Source organism: Giraffa tippelskirchi, chromosome 10 (genome assembly GCF_054371585.1).
Source record: "Giraffa tippelskirchi isolate mGirTip1 chromosome 10, T2T-mGirTip1v1.2.pri, whole genome shotgun sequence".
Lineage (NCBI taxonomy): Eukaryota > Metazoa > Chordata > Mammalia > Artiodactyla > Giraffidae > Giraffa > Giraffa tippelskirchi.
In genome coordinates this window covers 26901739-26927870 of record NC_137284.1, presented here as the reverse complement: position 1 = coordinate 26927870, position 26132 = coordinate 26901739, and the positions used below count along the sequence as shown (strand labels likewise).

The window sequence follows — 26132 nt, the reverse complement described above, 5'->3', positions numbered from 1 at the left end:
ACCCAGGGATAAAAGCTCGGTCTCCCACACTGCAGGCGGATTCTTTACTGTTTGAGCTGCTGGTGAAGCCTTGAGAGGAAAAGGACCAAGAGAAAAGTGGTTTTCCATTTGAAAATTTGCATGACTCTGAAATAAATTTTCTCTGCATTACTTGTGCTTTTCATAAACCTTCTTGTTTAAAAAAATTAACTTGGTGCGAGTGAGTTTGGGTCCAGTAGACCCTCTTGGACTGAAACAATTCTTATGGAGTCTGTTTTCTCCCTACAGCTCCAATACCCATCTGTGGGTCCCCTCTTTTGATGATATCACTGATAAAGTGAAAAGATGTACACAATGAACTCATGAAAACTCGTTATTGTCTCAAATTGCTAATATTTTACCTCATTAGCTCTGTTCCTGAGATATGTAAATACAGAGACCCAGGAAAGTGTGTACCAAAGTCTCTCAACCCAAGAAAAAGAGGATGACTATCAGTCTGCATGGGATGAGATTTTGATCCCAAATAAAACCGAGCTCAGTGGAATCATTCACACCATAACCTCAGACTCAGTGTACTGAAAAGGAGGACAGCTGTGCCAACAAGGAGACATGGATTGAGCAGAAATGTGCTTATCGACTCAGCAGCCCCAGCTGTGCAAGGTGACATCTGATGCAAGCATCTGCCTAGAGCTCATTAAACAGAGCCCACTGGGAAAAAAAAAAAAAGATGGGAATTATTTCAAAAAGGCAGCAGGTGTTGCTTCTAACTTGCAACAGTCATCAGGAAGAGTTTCATTTAAATTCCTGTGCCAACATGTGCAGGATTTTTTTCTGAATAGGCAATCAATTGCCAATGAAGCAGAGAAGCTCAAGCTGAAATTTCCCTGGGATTCCATATTCAGTATTACCTACAGATTGGTGAGAATTGCTGAATGATTAAAATAACAAAGAATATTGCATTTTTAGTATATCATGATATCAAATTTTTCTGGTATGTCGTTCAAAATTCTGAAAAGAATGAAGTAAATTTTTGTTTTTATAACCTGTAGAAGTATGACTCGGTGATTAAGATCTAGGCTGACTCATAGATTCATGTATTTTTCTCTTGAGGAATTATTAATTCAGTGCTTTAGTTAAAATATGGGATTTGAAAAATAAACTGTGAGAAAAATAATTTGAGTATAGTCTATGAAAAATAAATGTTTTTGTCATAACATAAAAGAGTATATAGAATTTACTTCTGTAACATAAAAGAGTATAGAAATTAGTAGAAACATATTTAAATCTCTGACCAAATTTTCAGTTCATATCCACCGGATAAAGTTGGTTCTTGGACCTGCTTTCACTGTTGAGAGGTCCCCACACAAACAGCAAATGGTTTTCAGGACATCAGCAGAGTGTTCAGGGATTCATCTTAGTTCTGACAGTATCTACGAGAGAGAGCATCGGATTCCATTGTTTAAGGGTTCAGACCACAAGACTGCCCCCTACTCCAGCTTCACATGCTTGTTGCAAGTCCAGTTATTACCTGTGATTCTAGGTAACAGCCTACAAGACTACAAATCAGAGTTGTCAAAGATCTCCTGCAACGTGAAATGCAAATTGCAAGTCCAGGTTGTTTGCTACTTGTGTATGTGTGTGTTTAGTCATGTCCAACTCCTTGTGACTTCATGGACTGTAATCCATCAGGCTTTTCTACCCATAGGATTCTCCAGGCAAGAATCCTGGACTGGGTTGCTATTCCCTTCTCCAGGGAATCTTCCTGATCCAGGAATCGATCCCAGGTCTCCTTCATTGCAGGGGGATTATTTACCATCTGAGCCCAGGGAAGGCCCTTCTGGGTTTTTATGGAGGCTTTATTACACAGGCATGATTAAATCATTGATCACTAGGGACTGCTTTAAGGTCTAGTCCCTCTCTCCTCCCAGAAAATCAGGCGGCAGACCAAAAGTTCAGTCTCCATTTTCATTAATGGTTTCTCTGGCAATGAGCCCCACCATTAAATGCTCTCCAAAATTCACTTTTATAACATAAACTCAGTTGTGGAAAGGATTTATTATGAATCACAAGATATCCGTTTCACTTTTATGGCTCTGAAGCAGATTTTAGAAACGGAAAATAAAACCCAATATTATGACAAAATATGCTTCCATTGCTCTTATGACTCAGGAAATTCTAAGGGTTCTGAGAGCTATGAGCCAGGAACTGTGGAAGAAGACCAAATGTTTATTTCTTATAAATCATAATATCACAGCTGGTCATATGGTTTTTCAATTCATGTCTTCATTTAAACAGTACAATTTCATGACTCTCATCATAAGTTAAATAATCCTAAACCCTTTTTGAAAATAATCTGAGTGAAAAAAAAATGAAATTTGGAATTATAGTGTTAGTGTTCTAGTGGTATCAAAGAGAGCAGTAAAAACATACTACCTGAAATTATTGCCACTTTTAATTGATTTTAGGGGGGCTAACTGACAATTAAAGTAAGAACATTTGAGTTAAAATGCAGACAGTGTCCACAGAATGTTAGTGAAAGTTCTTACTTTACGGTAACACTCAAGAACAGACTTTCTTAACACATGATTCTTGCATAAGAATCAGGAGATCTAAAAATTTCAATAAAGATTTTTTATATCTTTATTTTCACTAATCTTTAATCCATATTTAGAATTTCTTTCCATTAGTATAGCAAAAAATCACAATTATATGAGCTGTATTATGATTGTATCTTCAGTAGAAGTCAAAGAAATTCTCATATAAAATGTTTGTTGTAGCAGACACCTCAAAGTCATGACTTGGAAATTGTAGTATTTATTACATGGTTGAAGTGAAAGTCATTCAGTTATGTCCAAGTCTTTGTGACCCCATGGGCTGTCCAGTCCATGGAATTCTCCAGGCCTGAACACTAAAGTGGGTAGCCTTTCCCTTCTCCAGAGGATCTTCCCAACTCAGGGGTGAAACCCAGGTCTCCCACATTGCAGGCGGCTTCTTTACCAGCTGAGCCACAAGGGAAGCCCCATTACATGGTTAGGTCTTATTAATTAAACTGTTTTTTTTATTATTTCTGAAAGGGTTGTGCACACCCAGTTTCCAATATGTGGGGAAGGTTTCTCCACCACCAACAATTTTTTAAAACAGCTGGATGTCCTACAATTTAACTCAATTCTGCAACTATTCACCCAGTGAAGGACTCAGCAGCCCAACAATGCCCTCCAATTCAGATGGTGACCACAAGCCCAAATCCCTAGAGAAGGGAATGTCTACCCACTCCAGTATTCTTGCCTGGAGAATTCTATGGACAGAGGACCCTGATGACTACAGACCACTGGGATGAAAGTATCCTTGAACATGACTGAGAAACTAAAACTTTGACTTTTCACAGGTCATCAGTTCAGTTCAGTTCAGTCTCTCAGTCATGTCTGAATCTTTGGGACCCCATGGACTACAGCATGCCAGGCTTTCATGTCCATCATCAACCCCCAGGGCTTACTCAAACTCATGTCCATCGAGTCGGTGATGCAATCCAACCATCTCATCCTTGGTCATCCCCTTCTCCTCCCAACTTCTATCTTTCCCAGCATCAGGGTCTTTTCCAATGAGTCAGTTCTCCACATCAGGTGGCCAAAGTATTGGAGCTTCAGTTTCAGCATCAGTCCTTCCAAGGAATGTTCAGGACTGATTTCCTTTAGGATGGACTTGTTGGATCTCAAGCAGTCCAAGGGACTCTCAAGAGTCTTCTCCAACACCACAGTACAAAAGCATCAATTCTTTGGCACTCAGCTTTCTTCACCGTCCAACTCTCACATCCATACATGACTACTGGAAAATCATAGCTTTGACTAAATGGACCTTTTTTGGCAAAGTAATGTTTTTAACATGCTATCTAGGTTGGTCATAGCTTTTCTTCCAAGGAGCAAGTGTCTTTTAATTTCATGATGCAGTCACCATCTGCACTGATTTTGGAGCCCCCCAAAATAAAGTCTACCACTGTTTCCACTCTTTCCCCATATATTTTCCATGAAATAATAGGACCAGATGCCATGCTCTTAGTTTTCTGAATATTGAGTTTTAAGCCAACTTTTTCACTCTCTTTCACTTTCATCAAGAGGCTTTTTAGTTCCTCTTCGCTTTCTGCCATAAGGGTGGTCTTATATGCATGTCTGAGGTTATTGATATTTCTCCCAGCCATCTTGATTCCAGCTTGTGCTTCATCCAGCCAAGCATTTCTCATGATGTACTCTGCATATAAGTTAAATAAGCAGGGTGACAATATCCAGCCTTGACGTACTCCTTTCCCAGTTTGGAACCAGTCTGTTGTTCCTTATCCAGTTCTAACTGTTGCTTCTTGACCTGAACATAGATTTCTCAGGAGGCAGGTCAGGTGGTCTGTTGTTCCCATCTGTTTAAGAATGTTCCACAGTTTATTGTGATCCACACAGTCAAAGGCTTTGGCATAGTCAATAAAGCAGAAGTAGATGCTTGTCTAGAGCTCTCTTGCTTTTTCAATGATCCAGCAGATGTTGGCAATTTGATCTCTGGTAGCTCTGACATTTTTTAATCCAGCTTGAACATCTGGAAGTTCACGGTTCACATACTATTGAAGCCTTACTAGTCCTGTGGCCCCTGCTGAGTTTTCCAAATTTGCTGCCATATTGAGTGCAGCACTTTTACAGTATCCTTTAGGATTTGAAATAACCAACTGAAATTCCATCACCTCCACTAGCTTTGTTCGTAGTAATGCTTCCTAAAGCCCACTTGACTTTGCATTCCAGGATGTCTGGCTCTAGCTGAGTGATTATCTGGATCATGAAGATCTTTTTTGTATAGTTCTTCTGTGTATTTTTGCCACCTCTTCTTAATATCTTCTGCTTCTGTTAGGTCCATGCCATTTCTTTCCTTTATTGAGCCCATCTTTGCATGAAATGTTCCCTTGGTATCTCTAATTTTCTTGAAGAGATCTCTGGTGTTTCCCATTCTATTGTTTCCCTCTATTTCTTTGCATTGATCACTGAGGAAGCCTTTCTTACCTCTCCTTGCTATTCTTTGGAACTCTGCATTCAAATGGGTATATCTTTCCTTTTCTCCTTTTGCTTTAGCTTCTCTTCTTTTCTCAGCTATTGTAAGGCCTCCTCAGACAACCATTGGGCTTTTGGCATTTCTTTTTCTTGGGGATGGTCTTGATCACTGCCTCCTGTACAATGTCATGAACCTCCATCAATAGTTCTTCAGGCTCTCTATCAGATCTAAAGCTTTGGAATCTATTTGTCACTTCCACTTTATAATTGTAAGGGACTTGATTTAGGTCATACCTGAATGGTCCAGTAGTTTTCCTATTTTCTTCAATTTAAGTCTGAATTTGGCAATAAGGTGTTCATGATCTGAGCCACAGTCAGCTCCCAGTCTTGTTTTTGCTGACTGTATAGAGCTTCTCCATCTTTGCCTGCAAAGAATATAATCAATCTGATTTTCGGTGTTGACCATCTGGTGATGTCCATGTGTAGAGTCGTTTCTTGTGTTGTTGGAGGAGGGTGTTTGCTATTGTCAGTGGGTTCTCTTGACAAAACTCTGTTAGCCTTTGACTTTCATTTTGTACTCCAAGGGCAAATTTGCCTGTTACTCCAGGTATCTCTTGACTTTCTACTTTTGCATTCCAGACCCCTATAATGAAAAGGAAGTTTTTTTTGGTTGTTAGTTCTAGAAGGTATTGTAGGTCTTCATAGAACCGTTCAACTTCAGCTTCTTCAGCGTTACTGGTAGGGGCATAGACTTGGATTACTTTGATATTTGAGACTGCATCCAAGTACTGCATTTCGGACTTTTTGTTGACTATAATGGCCACTCTATTTCTTCTAAGGGATTCTTGCCCACAGGAGTAGATATAATGGTCATCTGAGTAAAATTCACCCATTCCAGTCCATTTTATTTTTTTATTTTTTTAAAATTTTATGAACTTTTATTATGAACATTTCCAACATATGTAAAAGAATAATAAAATGACCCCCCTAATACCAAATATTAACCATAAGTTATGACTTCTCTTGTTTTATTTATTATTATTTAGGAGAAAAATCTCAGACATTTCTTATGTAAATAATTCAGTATGATCTTTCAAAGCTAAGGACTTACATAATCCATATGATATATTTATAGTTTCATTTTCCTTTTCATACAACAAATATCTTTTTTTTAAATTTATTTATTTTAGTTGGGTGCTAATTACTTTACAATATGGTAGTGGTTTTTGCCATATATTGACATGAATCAGCCATGGGTTTACATCCAGTCCATTTTAGTTCACCGATTCCTAAAGTGTCGATGTTCACCTTTGCCATTTCCTGTTTGACCACTTCCAATTTGCCTTGATTCATGGACCTAACATTTCAGGTTCCTATGCAATATCGCTCTTTACAGCATCAGACTTTACTTCTATCACCAGTCACATCCTCAGCTGGGTGTTGTTTTTGCTTTGGCTCAGTCTCTTCATTCTTTCTGGAGTTGTTTCTCCACTGATCTCCAGTCGCATATTGCACAACTACTGACCTGGGGAGTTCATCTTTCGGTGTCCTATATTTTTGCCTTTTCATACCTTTCATGGGGTTCTCAAAGCAAGAATACTGAAGTAGTTTGCCATTCTCTTCTCCAGTAGACTATGTTTTGTCAGAACTCTCCACCATGACCCGTGTCTCTTGGGTGGCCCTACACAGCATGGCTCATACGTTCATTGAATTAGACAAGGCGTGGTCCATGTGATAAGTTTGGTTAGTTTTCTGTGATTATGGTTTTCATTCTGTCTGTCCTCTGATGAGTAAGGATGAGAGACTAATGGAAGCTTCCTGATGGGACAGACTGACTGAGGGGGAAACTGCGTCTTGTATGGACAGGACCATGAACAGTAAATCTTTAATCCAATTTTCTGTTGATGGGTGGGGCTCTGTTCCCTCACTATCGTTTGACCTGAGGCCAAACTATGGTGGAGGTAATGAAGATAATGGCTACCTCCTCAAAAAGTCCCATGAGACACAGCTGCACTTAGTGTCCCTAAGCCTTCAACAGGCCAGTGTTGACATATGCCTCTGCCAGAGACTCCTGGACACTCACGGGCAAGTCTGGATCAGTCTCTTGTGGGGTCACTGCTCCTTTTCTACCAGTCATAATTGCCTTTAACTGGAGATACTTAAGAAAGCATTATAAAAGCATTATAAAAGGCAATAGCAAAAAAATTGTTAAAATGAAAGGTAAAATGTTAGACTTTCAAAGGTGAACTGTAAGAAAATGTATGCAGAGTCGAGAGCACTCTTGCTTAGTTTTTATGTCATGTGAGAAATACCAAGAGGAAGCTGCATGTTTGCAGCATTGAAAAGAAAGACTCCGCATTTGAAATTTAGTTACTAGTGTTGGCTCATCTAAATATTTTTTCCCTTGTAAATTTAAAGTTTTATCTTTGGTTTTTTTTAAGAATTATCAGAAAAGACTTCTGACTCTATACTTTTTTAGGATCTTCTGGTGGTTAGGTACCCTCTAGTTTAGCTCTTTGTGTAATCTAATCACTAGTCATTGGTCTAGTTAGGAATTACTGGTGTGATCACTCACCTAGAGCCAGACATCCTGGAGCTTGAAGTCAAGTAGGCCTTAGGAAGCATTACTACAAACAAAGGTAGTGGAGGTGATGGAATTACAGCTGAGCTATTTCAAGTCCTAAAAGATGATGCTGTTAAGGTGTTGCACTCAATATGCCAGCAAATATGTAAAACTTAGCAGTGGCCACAAGACTTGAAAGGTCAGTTTTCACTCCCAATACTGAAGACGGGCAATGTAAGAGAATGTTCAAACTATCGCACAGCTGCACACACTTCACATGCTAACAAAGTAATGCTCAAAATCCTCCAAGCTAGGCTTAAACAGTATGAAAACTGAGAACTTCCAGATGTTCAAGCTGGATTTAGGAAAGGCAGAGGAACAAGAGATCAAATTGCCAACATCAATTGGATCATAGAAAAAGCAAGGGGATTCCAGAAAAACATCTACTTCTGCTACATTGACTATGCTAAAGCCTTTGAATGTGTGGATCACAACAAACTGTAGAACATTCTTAAAGAGTTGGGATACCAGACCACTTGACCTGCCTCCTGAGTAACCTGTATGTAGATCAAGAAGCAAACAGTTAGAACCTGACATGGAACAATGCACTGGATCCAAATTGGAAAAGGAGTATTTCAAGGCTATATATTGTCACTCTGCTTATTTAAATTATATGCAGAGTACATCATGTGAAATGCCGGGCTGGAAGAAGCACAGGCTGGAATCAAGATTGCTGGGAGAAATATCTATAACCTCAGATATGCAGATAATATCACCCTTATGGCAGAAAGTGAAGAGGAACTAAGGAGCCTCTTGATGAAGGTGAAAGAGGAGAGTGAAAAAGCTGGCTTAAAACTCAGCATTCAAAAAGCTAAGATCATGGCATCTGTTGCCATCACTTCATGGCAAATAGATGGGGAAACAGTGGAAACAGTGACAGACTTTATTTTCTTGGACTCCAGAATCACTGAGATGGTGACTGTAGCCATGAAATTAAAAGATGCTTGCTTCTTGGAAGAAAAGCTATGACACACCTAGACAGCATATTCAAAAGCAGAGACATTACTTTGCCAACAAAGATCCGTCTATTCAAAGCTATGGTTTTTCCAGTAGTCATGTATGTATGTGAGACTTGGAGTATAAAGAAGGCTGAGCACTAAAGAACTGCTTTTTCAAGCTGTGGTGCTGGAGAAGTCTCTTGAAAGCCCTTGGATTGCAAGGAGATCAAACCAATCATCCCTAAAGGAAATCAGTCCTGAATATTCATTAGAAGGGCTGATGGAAGCTGAAGCCCCAATACTTTGGCTACCTGATACAAAGAGCTGACTCATTGGAAAAGACCCTGATGCTGGGAAAGATTGAGGGCTGGAGGAGTAGGGGCAACAGAGGATGAGACAGTTGGAAGGCATCATCAACTCAATAGACATGAGTTTGAACAATCTCTGGGTGATAGTGAAGGATAGGAGAGCCTGGCGTGCTGCAGTCCATGAGGTTGCACAGATTCAGACACAACTGAGTGACTGAACAACTGGAAGACTAAATGGTTTTCTCACATCCACAATATAGGATCTTAATTATATCTGCAGAATTCTGAGGAGTGTAAGAGCCATTTAGGGCCAACAGCTGATGTCTTTGAAGGTTCCATTCTCTTCTTTACAGAACAATGGAGGTTAAAACTTGTCTTTCATTTTCATATTAGGGGAGGAAAATGTACAAGGTAAAATTTTAAACTTAATATCTTGCCATGAGTTAAAGCACCAGGCTAGAAAATATATTTCCTTTGCTGAATTTTAAGATTTACTAAAAACATATATGGTGCCATGAGTTAATGGATATTGTTCAGGGTTAGGACATAGATTTACAGGTCATTATCTTAGAGGCGATAAGTGAAATTAAAATTATGGAGCTTGTGCTGAGAAAATAGCATAGACAAGAATGGATTCTTATAGGAGGAGAAAGGCTCGCACAAAACATAGGAAACAATAAGACATTAATGAACATCAGAGAAAATTGAGATAATTAGTTTGATCAGTGACCTTAAAGCAAGTTGCTTTATTAAGTGATGAGTGGAAGGGAAGGCAGTTCACAGCACTTAAACCACAGAGTTCTAAGAAAGATAAGTGATACAAAAAATTTTTTTTTTTTGAAAATTTGACTGAAAGAGTTCAAGCCATAGCTGTAAATGATAATGAGATTTTAATACAGCCAGTATCATGAAATAATGAGACAATAATGATGGGAGCCATTATTCTTGAACTGAAATACAGAAAAAACAAAAAGCAGATCAATAAGCATTCTAAAATCAGTAAAGAAAATCCTAAACATTAAATAAGAATGTAAGCCACATATTTAAAGTGATGTTAATTTAGTTTCTTACCAGTAGATTTCTAAGTAATATTCAATCACCAAACTATTTGCATAGTATTACATAACAATCATATAAGTTTGAAAACAATTGAATTTCAAATAAAAATTTTAAAAAGAAAGTCATTAATATTATAATATTTATTTTATTTTTGTTGGATAATATATCAAAAAATTTAAAGTGCAGCCCTACCAGATAAGAAATATATTTTATAAGGTAAATTAAATGTTTTAGGTCAGTGCTGTCCAATGGAAATACAATGTGGAGAACATATGTAATTGTGTATTATCTAGCAACCACATATTAACAGTATAAAAAAATGAGGTGAAGTTCATTTTAATGTATTGTACTTAACCTAATACCAAATACTATCATTTCAATATTTAATCAATATAAAATGTTTAATGAGATATTTTTGTTCTTTTTTTGAATATATTTTTGAAATCTAGTGTATATTGTACATTTACATCTTATTTCAGACCAGCCACAGTTTAACTGCTTAGTAGCCACATGTAGTTCTGTACTAGATAGTATGTGCTCAGTTGCTCAGATAGTAAGAGTCAGTCACGTCTGACTCTGTGACTATGTTATAATTTAAGATTCTAAAGAACTTTAGAAAAGTAATACGTGATTCAGTATTAGAATGTTTTAACTCATTGCTATGAGAATTTTCACTTTATCCTCTTCTTTTCTCCCAGCCTCCAACTGAGTTATTCTATTTATTCTGACTGTTTAGATTTAGACCATTTTTATTTTATATAAACACAGTTCTCATATATATATGTATATTAGTTTTATTGTAAATTGGTTAAATGTTCACACTGTTTTTTATAAACCAGTTCATCCAAACTAAATTCTTAACATAAATGTATTGTTCTTTTGAGCATGACAAAAACCTCATCCTCTACGTCCATTAGGAAGGGATAAGAAAAGTGTAGTCCTTAACTGATCCCATTCCTTCTGTTTCATTGATGATGGAAGGTATAAAATGGGGGCCACACTTGACCTCAGATATTGAGATATTGGTCTTTGGCTTCTCCCACTGAGTATAATTAGACCTTTGATCATAGGATTTTTCACTGTCTCTTGGCTGGATTTTGTTACTAACTCAAATCTGGAGATTGCCTTCAGATCTACAAAATGCTCATCTATTGTCTTTATACAACAGATATAATCAGGTATGATACAGAGATATAACAGGAATGCACAGACATACACAACAGGTAAAATACTATCAGGATAATCTTTGGCCTCACACAGAGTGCTCTTGACATTTCCACTATCTGTCGACATTACACTTTGCTGTGTTAAAAGTGAAGATCCAGCCATGTTTTCTTCCTCATTAAAATTGGTTAAATTGTATTTCTTTGGTTCTTTTTGTTTGTTTTTCCTTTATGTTTGACATTCAATAATGTACCAAGGCATGGCTTGATTTTTTTCATTCTGGATTGTTTTTTTTCTAACGCATGCTATTCCTTTAAATATTCAGATCCTATTCTAGTTTCAGAAAACAATTTTCAAGCATGATATCTTCTTTATCTTTCTAATATTAATTTTATAAATTATATTATATGGAAGTATTTTGGGACATTTGTCATCTTTCATTTTCTTTTCCACTGTTCTAATTGAAATTTTTTCTTTATTTAAGAAATACCAATTGGTATTTAAGAAAATACCAATCTTTTCTTCTACAGAGAAATAGGATTTTTAGTCATGAATTATTGCATCCATTTATATATTAGCTTTTGATAGATTTATTTTGTTCATCAATGTCTTTCTTTAGTTTTGCAATTTATATACATTTTCTCTCTGTTGTTTTATCCTCGTGTCTTTGAGATTTTGTCATATCCAATTAATTTTCTAAGCAAAAGTTTTTATAGCAACTTTTATATGTCTGTGAAATGTTATACTCTTCTCAGAGAATTTAATTTTCCATCTTGGTATTTTTTTATTATTATTTTTTTTATTTTTTTATAAATTTATTTATTTTAGTTGGGGGCTAATTACTTTACAATATTGTAATAGTTTTTGCCATACATTGACATGAATCAGCCATGGGTTTACATGTGTTCCCCTTCCTGGACCCCCCACCCACCTCCCTCCCCATCCCATCCCTCTGGGTCATCCCATTGCCCCGGCCCTGAGCCCTTGTCTTATGCATCGAACATGGAATGGTGTTCTGTTTCACATATGATAATATACATGTTTCAATGCTATTCTCCCAGAACGTCCCACCCTCACCTTCTCCCTCAGAGTCCATAAAATTGTTCTATGCATCTGTGTCTCTTATTCTGTCTCGCATATAGGGTTATCGTTGCCATCTTTCAAATTCCATATATATGCATTAGTATACTGTATTGTTGTTTCATCTTGGTATTTTTTACTGATTTTCTGTGTATAAACTCTACTCTTCCCGTCCCTCCTAATTTGTCTATATGATGTCTATTTTAAAACAGGTTTAATGTAATCTATTTTCTTTAATATGTTATATGGAGATCTTCTATCACTAGTTTTACCTTACCTGAAACCTGTTTGTCTTCTTCACTGAACTGTAATCTAAATGTCCTTTGGTTTTGTATGGTTTTGTACTTGGGTGTAACCAAAGAGAGGGAGAACTCAGTAGGAATGTACGAAATACTTTATTGAAGGAAATGGTTCTAGGCATGATTGTTTGTTTGTCTATGAAATTTTGGTAGATGTCTTGTCAAATGTTCTCCATTGAATAGGAGTTGTATATTCCACTTCTATGGGGGGAGATTGTTGAGTTTTGCACTATACTCCCAATTCATTTTGGGAAACCAAGACAGCTACTTAGTTAAAAAGCAGTTGGAACTGGTAAATTATTTTAAAAATTTATCCCAATAATAGCTATAATCACAAAAGATCACAAAAAATAGGTAAAGAAATTAAGAGAATTTTTATATAATGATTTTTACAATATATATTGCCCATGTTTAAAAAGTGAAATTTTTTATAGTGCAAAATAATCATATGATCCTTGCCAAATTAAACTATACTGAAATAAAACACAATAAGCATAAGATAACTCTTTTTGGTTTCAGCCTAAATTCAATTACTTTATATTGTAAGAATAATAATGCAAAGAAAACTTAATCTTATAAATGCACTTGTGTAATGAAGAGACATACATCTTAAGAAGTGTTGACTAGACTCTGTGACCTGACTGCTAGCAAATGTTATAGATAAGAAAGTCACTATTAAAATTCAATTAGCATCATTTAGTTCAAATAAGAAATTAGAAATAAGTATTCATTAATTCTTTCAAAGATGTATCTACTGAGCTTCTATTATGAGTACAGAAGTTTTCTAGATTCAAAGTATGCAGAAAATGAGGCACACAAAGTCTTACATGCTAGAGGGGGTGATAGATAATATTTAAGCAGACAAACAAACATAGAATATAACTGGAGATTCCATGAAGAAGAATGAGGTAGGACAAAGGATAGAGAGATATAGTTGATTAATTGGATGTGTTGCTTTTCAGAGAGATCTGTATGAAATGATTTGTGCATCTAATATATTTGATGAAATAGTTTTAAGAATTTAATTCACATAAAATATTTCTAGTTTATTTGCATGACAGTTTATATGTGTCTCTTCATAGGATTTGGCACTTATACAAGAGAAAATATTTCCAAGTATTTGATAAATTTTGAATATACCCTCAACTAAGTAATGAAAAATCAAAGGACAGTTGTATTGATGTTGAAATAACACAATGGCAGAAAATTAAAGAAGTGCCAGCTCATCAAATCTGCTATTGAAATGTGTTCAGACAGTCATAGGATATTAGGTAGATAAGCATTAGTAAATTAAGGTGATGACAGCTTTAAGAAAAAAAAGTCAAATTATGACATATAAATGTGAATTCACTAAATTTTCAAATTGATGACATTCCAAATTCATTGTTACTGAAATAGGAAGTGATGCAGAATGTCCATGCTTATACTAATTTCATTGGCTGAGCTGAGTGAAGGTGTTGACACAAATTTTTCTGGTGAGAAAAGAAGTCACTATTTTTTCATGACAAAGAAAATCCATGATTGAAATATTTACCTTATACAACATGATTATAGAAATGTGCATGCTTTGCTGTTTTAAAAAGCTAAGTAAACTTGATTAGATAATTCTGTGTTGCGAAGATACCACCTTGAATTAAATTCTCATTGACTCAGAATTCAGCGAGAAAATTCAAACAAGGTTTGGGCTCAAACCTTAACAATTTGACTTTTACAATTTTGAGTGAATTAATTTAAAAAATGAACAATATTGTCTCTGAGATTTTTTAATTATACTTTTGGGAATGCAAAAATGTTATATGATATATTTGGAGAGGTACATACAACCTGAAAAATAAACTATAGTTTTTGATAATCTATCCATCAACTTCCTCTAAGTGAAAAACTCAAGAAAGTACTTTATACCTGAATTTCTAAATGTAAATGGCATTTTATTTTTCTTTTCAATTTTCTGGCCCAGCAAGCTGAGCATTGCAATTTAGACTTTATGTAAGTATTACACTCACAATATTTATAATTAAGATACATTTCAGTTTCTCATTTTACAATAAGAATATGATTCACAATGTTGGGTAATAAAAGTTTACTAGATAGCATATATCCAATTTAAAATACAGAAATAAATTGAAATAAAAATACAACTGTTATCTGGAATAGCCAGTTTTAATATATTATTAAAATTAAAATGATTTAAAAGTAAATTAATAGTTTTATAATAAGCAAATATTAACATTTTATGATATATAAACATTTAATTACATAGAAAATATTATTATTTAAATATGAGAGTAGCGCTAGCAGTAAAGAACATGCCTGCCAATGCAGGAGACGTGAGAGACACGAGTTCGATCCCTGGGTCAGGAAGATCCCCTGGAGCAGGGCATGGGAACCCACTCCAGTATTCTTGCCTGGAGAGTCCCATGGACCAAGGAGCCTGGTGGGCTGCAGTCCATAGAGTTACAAGGAATCAGACACAACTGAAGTGACTTCGCACACGCACACAGAATAATTAGATTCCTAAGCTAGAAATTTTGGAAATCATTATTATGAAAAGTATAGAGCCACTGAAGGGTTTTGCAAAGGGTTACTTTTGAATTTAGATAGCTCCTTAAGGCTACACAGTGAAAACTCTAATAAGGTGGGTAAAATGGGAAGCAAGGAGGACAGTCAGAATTCTATTATGAAAGTGCAGAGCACAGTGATAAAAAGCTAAATTTTGAGGGGTGGCAATAAAGATTGAGAAGAGGGAAATGATCCAGATGATCCAGAATTATTTCAGGAATGAAATCAAGATGTTTTTGTTAATTGGAAGTGAAAAAAAATATATTCTGCTCTATAAAGATAAGGTGTCATTATTGCCAAGAGTGGTCATATGATTAACCATGGGAAGAACCAGGACTAGGAACATATTCTCACTAAACTGAAAAATTCAGTGGCTGCTTGCCTCCTGTGAGTGTTGCAAGAGTAGTGTTAGTCTTTCCAACATCTAAGTGAAGATTTTGTTCTCACCTATGAATCTCTTTCTACTTCATGGATGGCCACCTGATGCAAATAGCTGACTCATTGGAAAATATTGAAGGCAAAAGGAGACAGGGGTGCAGAGGATGAAATGGTTAGATAGCATCACTGACTCAATGGACATGAATCTGAGCAAACTCTGGGAGATAATGAAGGACAGGGAGGCCTGACGTGCTGCAGTCCATGAGGTCACAAAGAGTCAGACACGACTTAGCAACAGAACAACAACACAACATCCCATCGAACTAGGAATACATATGGACTAACAACTGATCCTGAACCCTGAGGATTTACTGTAAGGCAAATGGAAGAAGGCCGACTAGATGCATTGTCCTAACTTCATCATTAGTTGGCTGATTAGCGACTTATTATTGGAGAATACTCATTTAAGATGGAATATGCTCTATATTATTTTTGTGCCTCTTCTTGAATACTCCAGTAAAGGAGTATTCTCTCTTTCCTGTGACTACACAATTTAATTTGGATAATGATAAATACTAGGATGCTTTCTCTTGATTCAAACTAGAAGTACCTTACCTTTAAACAAGTGATGCTGGGTTTACCTACAGTCTGGGGCCACACAGAACTAATTCTAATGTCTCCTTGATTTACCACTACTTCCAAAAATACAGGCAATTTTCATACTTAATCCCTGACTACTGATCACTTCTATAGATTAACTATCCTTATTTCCTAGTCCCTGCCTTGATTTCTCACGTAATATGATTCTAATCCTGGCAATTGTCCTTTGAATGTGTCTGCAACTCTCCTAACATTTTCCAAAAACTTCAGGCCTATCCAGCAGTTCCTTGGTGCTGTTAGAATAGAACACGTTCCTTGCCTCTGCCTTGAGCTTCCATCAGGTCATTTGCTGGCAGCTGGGCATTCATGCACAGTATCATGTTGAAATTTTCAGATGAGGGCTGTAAGAACAGTATGATGGGAGCCACTCATGGTCAGTTTTCCCTGGAGGCCTCAGTGAAACCCACTCAAATGCTGCATACAATTGAGTCGTGAACGGTTAGGGCCCCATGGGCTGCCACCCTCCCGTTCTCACTACACCAGGAAGAGTGCACCACCCTCCCTCTCTCACTTACCACCTTCCTTTTTTGCACAGCCACCCAAACCAAATGGGAAAAAAAAACAAATAAATATCAATAGCTAAAATAATAGCATATTCTTTGTACAGCTAGCACTCAAGTAGAGTTGGATCTGCAACATTAACACTCATGCCCGGTTTCAAGACAGCCAGATCAACAAGCACGGGAACACAGAAAGCTAATTCAGAGAGGAAAACAGTGGAATTCTTGGCTGGATTATGTCAACTGATACATTTCATGATAATTCTTATTCATTAGAGTAGCATTAGGATGGTGTTTATCATGACATTGTGAGCACCAGGAAGGAGACTTGAAATCTCATACATTACGCCCTAAAAGCTAACAGTTCTTGAGTATTTTCCCTAATTCCTCAAATCATTGCCTGAGAAGGTTGCTCAATACCAAGGAAATGTATTTTGATTTGTTCTCTAGGAAAGCCTCATTTAAATGGAAGAAACAGGTGTTTAATGAAAACCTACAAGTACCAAACATTGTACTAATACACTGACTATACTCAAGAATTTTTAGCACTAGATCTTGAATATTTATTTGTGTGTTCTGATTTACTTCTCAGTAGTATTTTATAGGTACCATTACCACTGTTTTATACCTAAAATAAACTGAGGCTGAGAAACCAAGCCATATGTTCACAGTGAGAAAACCAACCCAGAGAGACCTGGGATTTGACTCTCATCTGACTCAAAGCCCACTCCTGTGATGTTGTCCATTTGCACACTCTACTATGACTTTTATTTCATAATGCCTCCCATTAAACCCCTGTTCTGTAGGTGAAAGCCTATAACAATTTAGTGAAACATGTTTCTGTGATTAAATCCTACACAAGTATGATGTCAATTTTAATTTCCACTGGGCATTGAATACCTACTTCATCTTTTCAATTTTGTTTTGTTTTGTTCATTTAGCTTTTACTGCACTCTGTTATTTCTTTGTGGAAAGTAATAGAAAAGAGGTCATCCTCTTGAATATATAATCAAACAAGCATTCAGCAGATCTATCTGATCAAGGGAAAAAAATCTAATTTTTAATAGGTTGTTTTGTTCATAATGTTTATGAAAATGCATCTTGCAGTATTCAAACATTTTGACATTTCTGTGATGCCCCCTAGTAGAAAGAGAAACAGTAATGGCATCAATAGGAACTAAGCTGAATTCTGGCTTCAACATTTTCTGGTTGTACAACCTTTAGAAAATACTTAAGAATACACTTATACTCTATCATCTGTAAATAGAGTTTCTTTCCACCATGAACTGAGTTGAAGACAAATGTGATGACACATGAAAAACAACTATTATTGTCTCTTATTTGGTTTATTGCCAGAACCGAGGAGTATTACTAACTTCAGGATTAAAAACTGGATGTTGTCAAATAATTTCTAACTAAAACAGAACAATTCTCAAAAAAAAAACAAAAAAACAAAATTCATTATATATCTCTTCTTATTTGGCTGAAGACTTAGAGGCGATAAATATTTAATGGAATTCAATTTTCATGCCCCTAATGCTAATGCTTTTTCTGTTTTCTCTCTCTTCTCTGTTAATGGTCTAAATCTGCTTAGAAAATTGTTTTTGTATTTTGTTTCTCTTTGAGTGTAATATTCGCTGTTCTGAAGCCTGCTGACGCTGTGTACAATAATGATTTGTATACTTGGCTCACTATTTCCCTACCTACTGCCAATTTCATAATGAAAGAAGAAAACATGTTTTCAAAAGGAGAAGAAAGTAAGAGAGGGGACGTGAGAATGGAGAAGCACACAGGCAGTAGCACTGTGAGGTGTTCAAGCATTTTCTCTTTTTTTTTTCATTAAAGATGAACAACATAAGATAGGTCTTTTGACTATATTGGAAGCTATTTAACTCATTTATATAAAAGCTTCTTATTATCAAATTGTTAGTTTCATAATTATGATGAGTGGAGTGGAACTGGTGGGACTACAGCCACTCATATTTCTTTGAAATGCAGATTGGCCTTGGATTCTGTAGTTTACAATATCCTGAAATTAGGACACAACTCAGGGGTGGGAAGGTAAAGGTGGTGAGAGTTCTAACTCAAGAACATCTGATTACTGCAGTCACTATGTTGAAATGTTTGCACAAATATTATTTTTCAAAACAAACAGAAACACTCTGTATTCCATAAATCTATTGAGTAAAGTGCCTGGCAATTGGCCTCTTAACAACCGTTAGTATCTTCCTTGAAGTAGTTCTCCAAAAAATTTAAAACATGCATTACCTGGCCATTTTTAATTCCGTTAGGGATAAATTTTAGAGCTTCCCTGGTGATACATCTTGGCACTTTGTTTACCATTACTTATCAAGAGAGTATAAGGGAACTATTACACAGAAAATCATAGAAGCATGCATAAACAATGAACTTGGCTACATACAATAAACACATATACTGTCTTCAGTTCAGTTAGATCTGTCACTCAGTTGTGTCTGACTCTTTATGACCCCGTGGATTGCAGCACACCAGGCTTCCCTGTCCATCACCAACTCCCAGAACTTACTTAAACTTGTGTCCATCGAGTCGGTGATGCCATCCAAACATCTCATCCTCTGTCGTCCCCTTCTCCTCCTGCCTTCAATTTTTCCCAGCATCAGAATCTTTTCTAATGAGTCAGTTCTTCATATCAGGTGACCAAAGTATTAAAACTTCAGCTTCAGCATCAGTCCTTCCAATGAATAATCAGGTCTGCTTTCCTTTAGGATAGAGTGATTTGATCTCCTTGCAGTCCAAGGGACTCTCAATCTCAAGAATTTTCTCCAACTCCACAGTTCAAAAGCATCAATTCTTCAGCATTCTGCTTTCTTTATGGTCCAACTCTCACATCCGTACGTGACTACCAGAAAAACCACAGCTTTGACTAGACAAACCTTTGTAAGCAAAGTAATGTCTCTGCTTTTTAATATAATGTCTAGGTTGGTCAAAGCTTTTCTTCCAAGGAGCAAGCATCTTTTAATTTCATGGCTGCAGTCACCATCTGCAGTGATTTTGGAGCCTAAGAAAATAGTCTGTCACTGTTTCCATTGTTTCTCCATCTATTTGCCATGAAGTGATGGGACTAAATGCCATGATCTTCATTTTTTGAATGAATTTTGTCTTAGAAAAATTTTTTTCCACTTTCCCCTCTTTTTCTGTCAATCCTGAGAAAACCAAGCCTTGCATATTAATTTGCATTTTTGTCTCTTTAACCTTATATAATAAAATGGATCATTAATTTGGGGAGGCAATATTGCATAGTGATTAAAAGTAGGAGCAAAACATCCATGAGTTCAAAACTACATTCTAAATTCATTAGTGGCATAACCTTGAACTAGCTACTTCATAACTTTGAACCTCAGATCCTATCTATAAATTGTGAAAAATTGTAACACTGTATTTGTAAAGTTTCTGGAATAAATGAAGAAGAACTGGCTTTAAGTTCTTAGGCAGACACAGTTAAGAGCTCAATGAATACAGGCCCCTTCTTGTTTATCTTCATTAAGCCTGCAGTAACTGGATTGAACACACATGTAGTACAGTAAGAACACAGGGTCACCAAAGGAAAAAAGATAGAAAATGAATCTAATATTTCATAATTGGCTTTCAAATAAGAAGCAAAACTGTAGTGATTACAAAAGTGTTTATTTTAAGTGTAAAAAGCCCAATCATTAATGTATTTACATAGAAAGGTATCATTTCCTCATGCGATATGAAGTAATGAGGTGTATTTCTACTAGCATTATTAGTTCAGTTTCTCGACGATACTCTAAGAGACTCAAGATTTTCTATTTTAAAGGTTTACTATTTTGACTTTTAAATTTGCTCCTCTGTATTTAGTCATGGGTGTTATGTGACTGTTTTTTTTTTCTGTAACGACCATATCCATGTTCAGTATAGTGCTAAGTGGAGTGTGGGTGCTATCTGTGGAGGATAAATAATTCTGTTCTGATGATTTCTGAATAACGACCTTTGCTGATATTTTATTATCCAGATCTGGCTCAAACTATAACTTCCAGTAGCAATTGACAGCAAGTTTTTCCATAGAAAATTGCTACTTCCAACAAATTACAGCCTTTGTTCACAAGAAAAATACTCCACAAAGTGGATATAGGAAGAACATGCCTCAAAATAATAAAGGCCATAAATGATGAAACTACAGCCAATAGCATACTCAGTAGCAAAAGCTGAAAGCATTCCCTCTAAGATCAGAAACAATGCAGGGATGCCCACTATCAACATGTTAAGTCAACATAGCGTTGGAAATTCTCGTCATAGAAATCAGGCTAAAAAGTAAATAAATAAAATGAATTACAACTGGAAAGGAAGACATAAAACTGTCATTGTTCGCACATGACATACTATATATAGAAAATCCTAAAGATGCCACAAAAATTAATAAATCCAGTAAAGTTGCAGGACACAAAATTAAAATGCAATAATCTACGATGTTTCTGTACACTAACAATGGACTATCAGAAAAAGAAATTAAGAAAAAAATCCCATTTATAACTGCATCACAAGGAATAAAATACCTAGGAATAAATCAAACCAAAGAGGTAAAAGTCTTATACTCAGAAAACTGTTAAGACATTGACAAACAATATTGAAAATGATGCAAAAAAATGGAAAGATACACCATGCTCATGGGTTGGAAAATTAACTTCCTTAAATGATCATACTTCCCAAGGCAATCTATAAATTCAATGAAATTCTTATCAAAATACTGATGTCAATTTTAACAGCACTAGAAAAATTCTGAAATATGTAAGGGAACACAAAAGGTCCAGAATTGTGAAAATAATCTTGAGAAAGAACAGAGCTGGAGTTATTTTGGTCCCTAATTTCAAACTACACTCCAAAGCTAAAATAATCAAAATGGTACATGGATTAGTGATTGACTAACACTTTCACAACACTTGCACAAAAACAGACACAGAGATCAATGAAGTAGAATAGAGAGCCCAGAAATAAACCCACATTTTTATGGTTAATTAATCTATGACAAAAGTGACAGGAATATACAATGGAGAAAAGACAGCATCTTCAATAAATGATTGAAGCTACATGCTGGACAGCTACATGCAAAAGAATCAAACTGGACTGCTTTCTCACACTATATACAAAAATAAACTCAAAATGGATTAAAGTCTTAAATATTAAGACCTTAAACCATAAAACTTCTAGACAATGCCATAAGCAACATGCTTTTGGGCATCAGTCTTAGAATTATTCTTGGATATGCATTCTCAATCAAGAGAAGCAAAAGCATAAATAAACAATATTACATCAGACCAAAAAGCTTATTCACAGCAAAGAAAACCAACACAATTAAAAGGTCATATACTAAATGGGAAAAGATTTTGTAAATTATGTATCTAATAAAAGGTTAATAATTCAAAATATAAAAAGAATTCATGCAACTCATTATAAAGAAAAACAAAACTGGATTAAAAAAAAATAGGCAGAGGTCCTGAAAAAAATGTTTTCCCCAAAAATGCATACAGAAACCAATAGGTACGTGAAGAGATACTCAACGTAACTAATCACCAGGGAACTATAAAAGGAAAGCATGATGAGATACCACCTCATAGCTGTCACAATAACCACCATCAGAAAGACAACAAATAACAATTATTGGTGAGGATGTGGAGAAAAGGTAACTCTCAGGCACTACTGGTGGGACTATATTATAAAATTGATGCAGCCACTATGGAAAAAGTTACAAAGTTTTCTCAAAGAATTAAAGATAGTACTGCCATATGATCCACCAGTTTTACCTCTGATTACTTACCAGAAGAAACAAAAACACTAATTCACAAATATATATATATACACTCCAGTGTTCATCACAGAATTTATGATAACCAAGATATAAAGCATCCTTAATGTTTATCAACAGACAAATGGATTAAAAAATGATACATGTACAATGGCATATCAGCCATAAAAATGAACGAAATCTTGCCACTTGTGGCCACATGAACGGACATGGAGGATATTATGCTAAGTGAAAGAAGTCAGAGAAATACAAATACTACAGGATCTCAGTTCTATGTGAAATCTAAAAAAAACAAAGTACAAACAAAACAGACTGAAAATAGACTCATAGATGCCGAAAACAAATGGAGGGGAGGTGAAGGACTGGCAAAATATTTGAATGAGACTAAAAGTTATAAGTCTCCAGTTATAAAATAAGTCACAGTGCTGTAATTACAGCATAAGCAAAGTCATCGTATGGCCAATAATACTGTAATAACTTTGAATGAGATGTCAGAGCGCCTGAACCCCCTGCCATCTGGGCTAGTTAGAAAGCTTTCCTGGCAGCTGGGATCCCAAGTGACCTTCACTTCTAGTCATAGTATAGAAGAGAGAAATTAAGACAAAAGCTTGACTATAGCCAAACCTTAAGATAATCGATGACCTATTTTTTATAACCCCGACATGAAAACATGAACGATACAATCAAATTTATTTCTTCAATATCTTTACCAACAAACATGAAAAATATGGCATTTAGCAGTAAGAATGGAAATGGAAGGGGCATAACAAAGGAAGACAAGGGAGAAAACCAAAGATGAGAAATGGTAGAAGCTATGAATAATAACTCATGTAAACTAGAAGATGAAGGAGACTGATCAAAAAGGAGAGAATAAGAAGCATATTTAAATTAATCACTACCACATATGGAAAATCCTGAACAAAGCTCAAAGTAACCACCACTGTTGAGGTGTCTTTGATTGCCCTGGAACAGAAACAACCATCAACCCCTCTTCACCTGGAAGCTTGTATTTTTCAGTTGAGGCTACCACAAACTCAGCATAATTTAACTTGGGAAAGCCTAGACAAAAATAGTTCAGTCATATCTGATTCTGGATAAATTCAAATGGGATTTAACTCACACAGAGTTCAAGCGTATTATGTGTATTTCTAAAGGATTAGCCCATAAATCCATGAAGGTCACATTTAGCTGTTTCACTGTAGTGTTAGATTTTTTTTTTTTTTAGTTTGTTTGCTTGATTCTGATTTAAACAAATCTCCAAACCCAGATAAAATTAAGTGATCACTGATGTCTTAACTATTTACCTCCCAAGACTACCCATCTTCAAGACATTTTTTTTAAAACTTTACCCTACAAGTTAGTCTTGTAAAGAGAAAAATGAACCACTATTTTGATCTCATCTTATTTAAAACCATAAATATTAGTGATGAACTTCATAACCTGCCCTGTTTAGCAACAAGAACAATTGTTTCTAAAAATTGATCATTTATCTGTGAAGAATGAAAAAGTTAATTTACTGAATTTATTCAAAGCAATTTGTTCCTGATTCCAGTGGCCAGTCCTACTGAGGAGTTCCAGAAATGTCTCATGTATCATTGAAATAAATCCTACCTACTGAGGGTGACTAAATTGAAGAATATCGTTTGAATGAAAAAAAAAGTTCTGGCCAGAGCCTGTGGCTTTTATTTAATAACATGAGCTGACTATTTCGTGGATGCTGAGTATTCCAGAGCATCCGGGGATGCTAGGCAGAAGGGATCCCAAAAGAATCAGCCTAGGATGGTGGATTTGAGCCTCTGCATTTCTAACCCATGACCTCGAAATACATCATGATTCCTGGTGATTGGACTGTAAAGTTTATGAAGGTAATCTTAGAAACAATGATAAAAAAGACTGAACTGGAATGAGCCTTTGGCTGTTATGGACCACTCTGAAGTGTGTGCCCTGGAGAAGGAAATGGCAACCCACTCCAGTACTATTGCCTGAAGAATTCCATGGACAGAGGAGCCAGGCAAGCTACAGTCCATGGGATCACAGAGAGTCGGAAATGACTGCAACTTTTTCCAAAGTGTGTGGGTTGCAAGAAACCCTCCAGGCTTTGCTTTTGTGGAATTTGAAGATCCCCGAGATGCAGCAGATTCTGTCTGAAAGTTAGATAGGAGAACACTGTGTGGCTTCCAAGTAAGAATGGAACTGCCTAAAAGTTGGAAAGATAAGTCAAAATCATGGCCCACCTCCCTCCTGAGGTCGTTGCCCTCGAGATAATTTATCAGAAGAGGAGTAATCCACCTTGACGCAAATCGCCAAGACAGAGAAATTTCTCTTGCAGCTGTACTAGGTACCTTTCTAAAGATAGGGCAAGAGAGAGATCACTGTCCCAGGAGAGAAATCACAAGCTGTGCCTATCTTTCTCTAGGTCTTATAGCCAATCTAGGTCAAATGAAAGAGAATAGAAGACCAGTTTTCTAGAGGAATGTGGTATACAGGAAATAACTTCGACAAAAGTATGTACAGAAAAGTCAAGTTTTGTTTGAGACTTCATAAGTTTGTTGCACTTTTGAAATGTTTTAGCTATTCACATTTGTTTGTCTGTTGTAACAGTGACACATGAAGTTGTAATCCTCGGTGGTTTGAAATGGATCATATGAGGCATGTAATATCAAGCATTGTTACTTTAGAATGTTCCCTTAAGCAAAATGAATTTGCTTTTGAATTTTAGCCTTGCATAGACTGATAAGTCCTTGCATAACCTCTAACTCCTGCGCAGCCAAAGTGTAATATTTAATATTATCAAGGCAAAAAAACTGGAAAAAACTGAAGACTTTTCCATAGTTGGGAAATGGTATGCAGCTGCAGTTAAGAAAGCAGTCTTTAGAAGCTGCTGTGAACACAGGCCAGAAGGGAAAAATTAAAGCTGAGCCCTTAAACTAGATTAGAGATTTGAAAATTCCACTAGTCTTCAGACCAGATGAGAGGTTGTCCAATTGGTGTAGAATCTAAAAAGTTTCAAGAAAGTTAGTTTAATTTTGCTTTAGGCCATAAGTTTCTTCTGTGATTGAAATATATGAATACATAGCTCTTTGTAACATACTTTATTTGGAAATTTGAGACTACTCAAGATACCAATGTCCTGCCACTTTAAGGGTACATTGTGGAGCTGAACTTGGAGTTACTGGGCAAGATTATTTTCCATGCTGTAATTTGTAATATATTTTGTGAATCCTTGGGATAAAGTTTTAGTTACAAAACATAATAAAAAGAGTTCAGAGGTTTGAGTGACAATACTGTGTTTTCTCAAGATTTTTGGTGTGTCAAAATTAAATTCAACTAGTTTTGAAATTCTTCTGTCATATCAACCAAATGGTTTATTTTATTATGTTTCTGAATTTAGGGCTTCCCTGGTGGCTTAGACAGTAAAGAATCTGCCTTTAATGTGGGAGACCTGGGTTCGATTCCTAGGTGGGGAAGATCCCCTGGAGAAGGGACCAGCAACCCACTGTAGTATTCTAGGTAACAGGCAGATCCATCCAAAGAACAATCATATTAAAAGTTAACATATATAGGACACTTTTCTTTTCAGTTCCTGTTTTAAGAACTTTAATAATTAAAAAAATCCTTAAAACACATACACAAAGAATAACTGACAAAGTATTAAGCATTTGTTCCTGATCACATACCAAGTAAAAAGTGAAGCTGAAAAATTCACAGCTATAAATGCCTATTTTAGAAAAGAAGAAATACCTAACAGCAATAATGTAAGCTAACAT

General features: G+C 35.9%; 1 pseudogene; it reads left to right on the top strand.

The window, feature by feature from the left end:
- LOC145522428 (serine/arginine-rich splicing factor 3 pseudogene) overlaps positions 1-24818 on the top strand; it is a 37539-nt pseudogene extending 12721 nt beyond the window's left edge.
- Positions 24819-26132: the final 1314 nt, after the last annotated feature.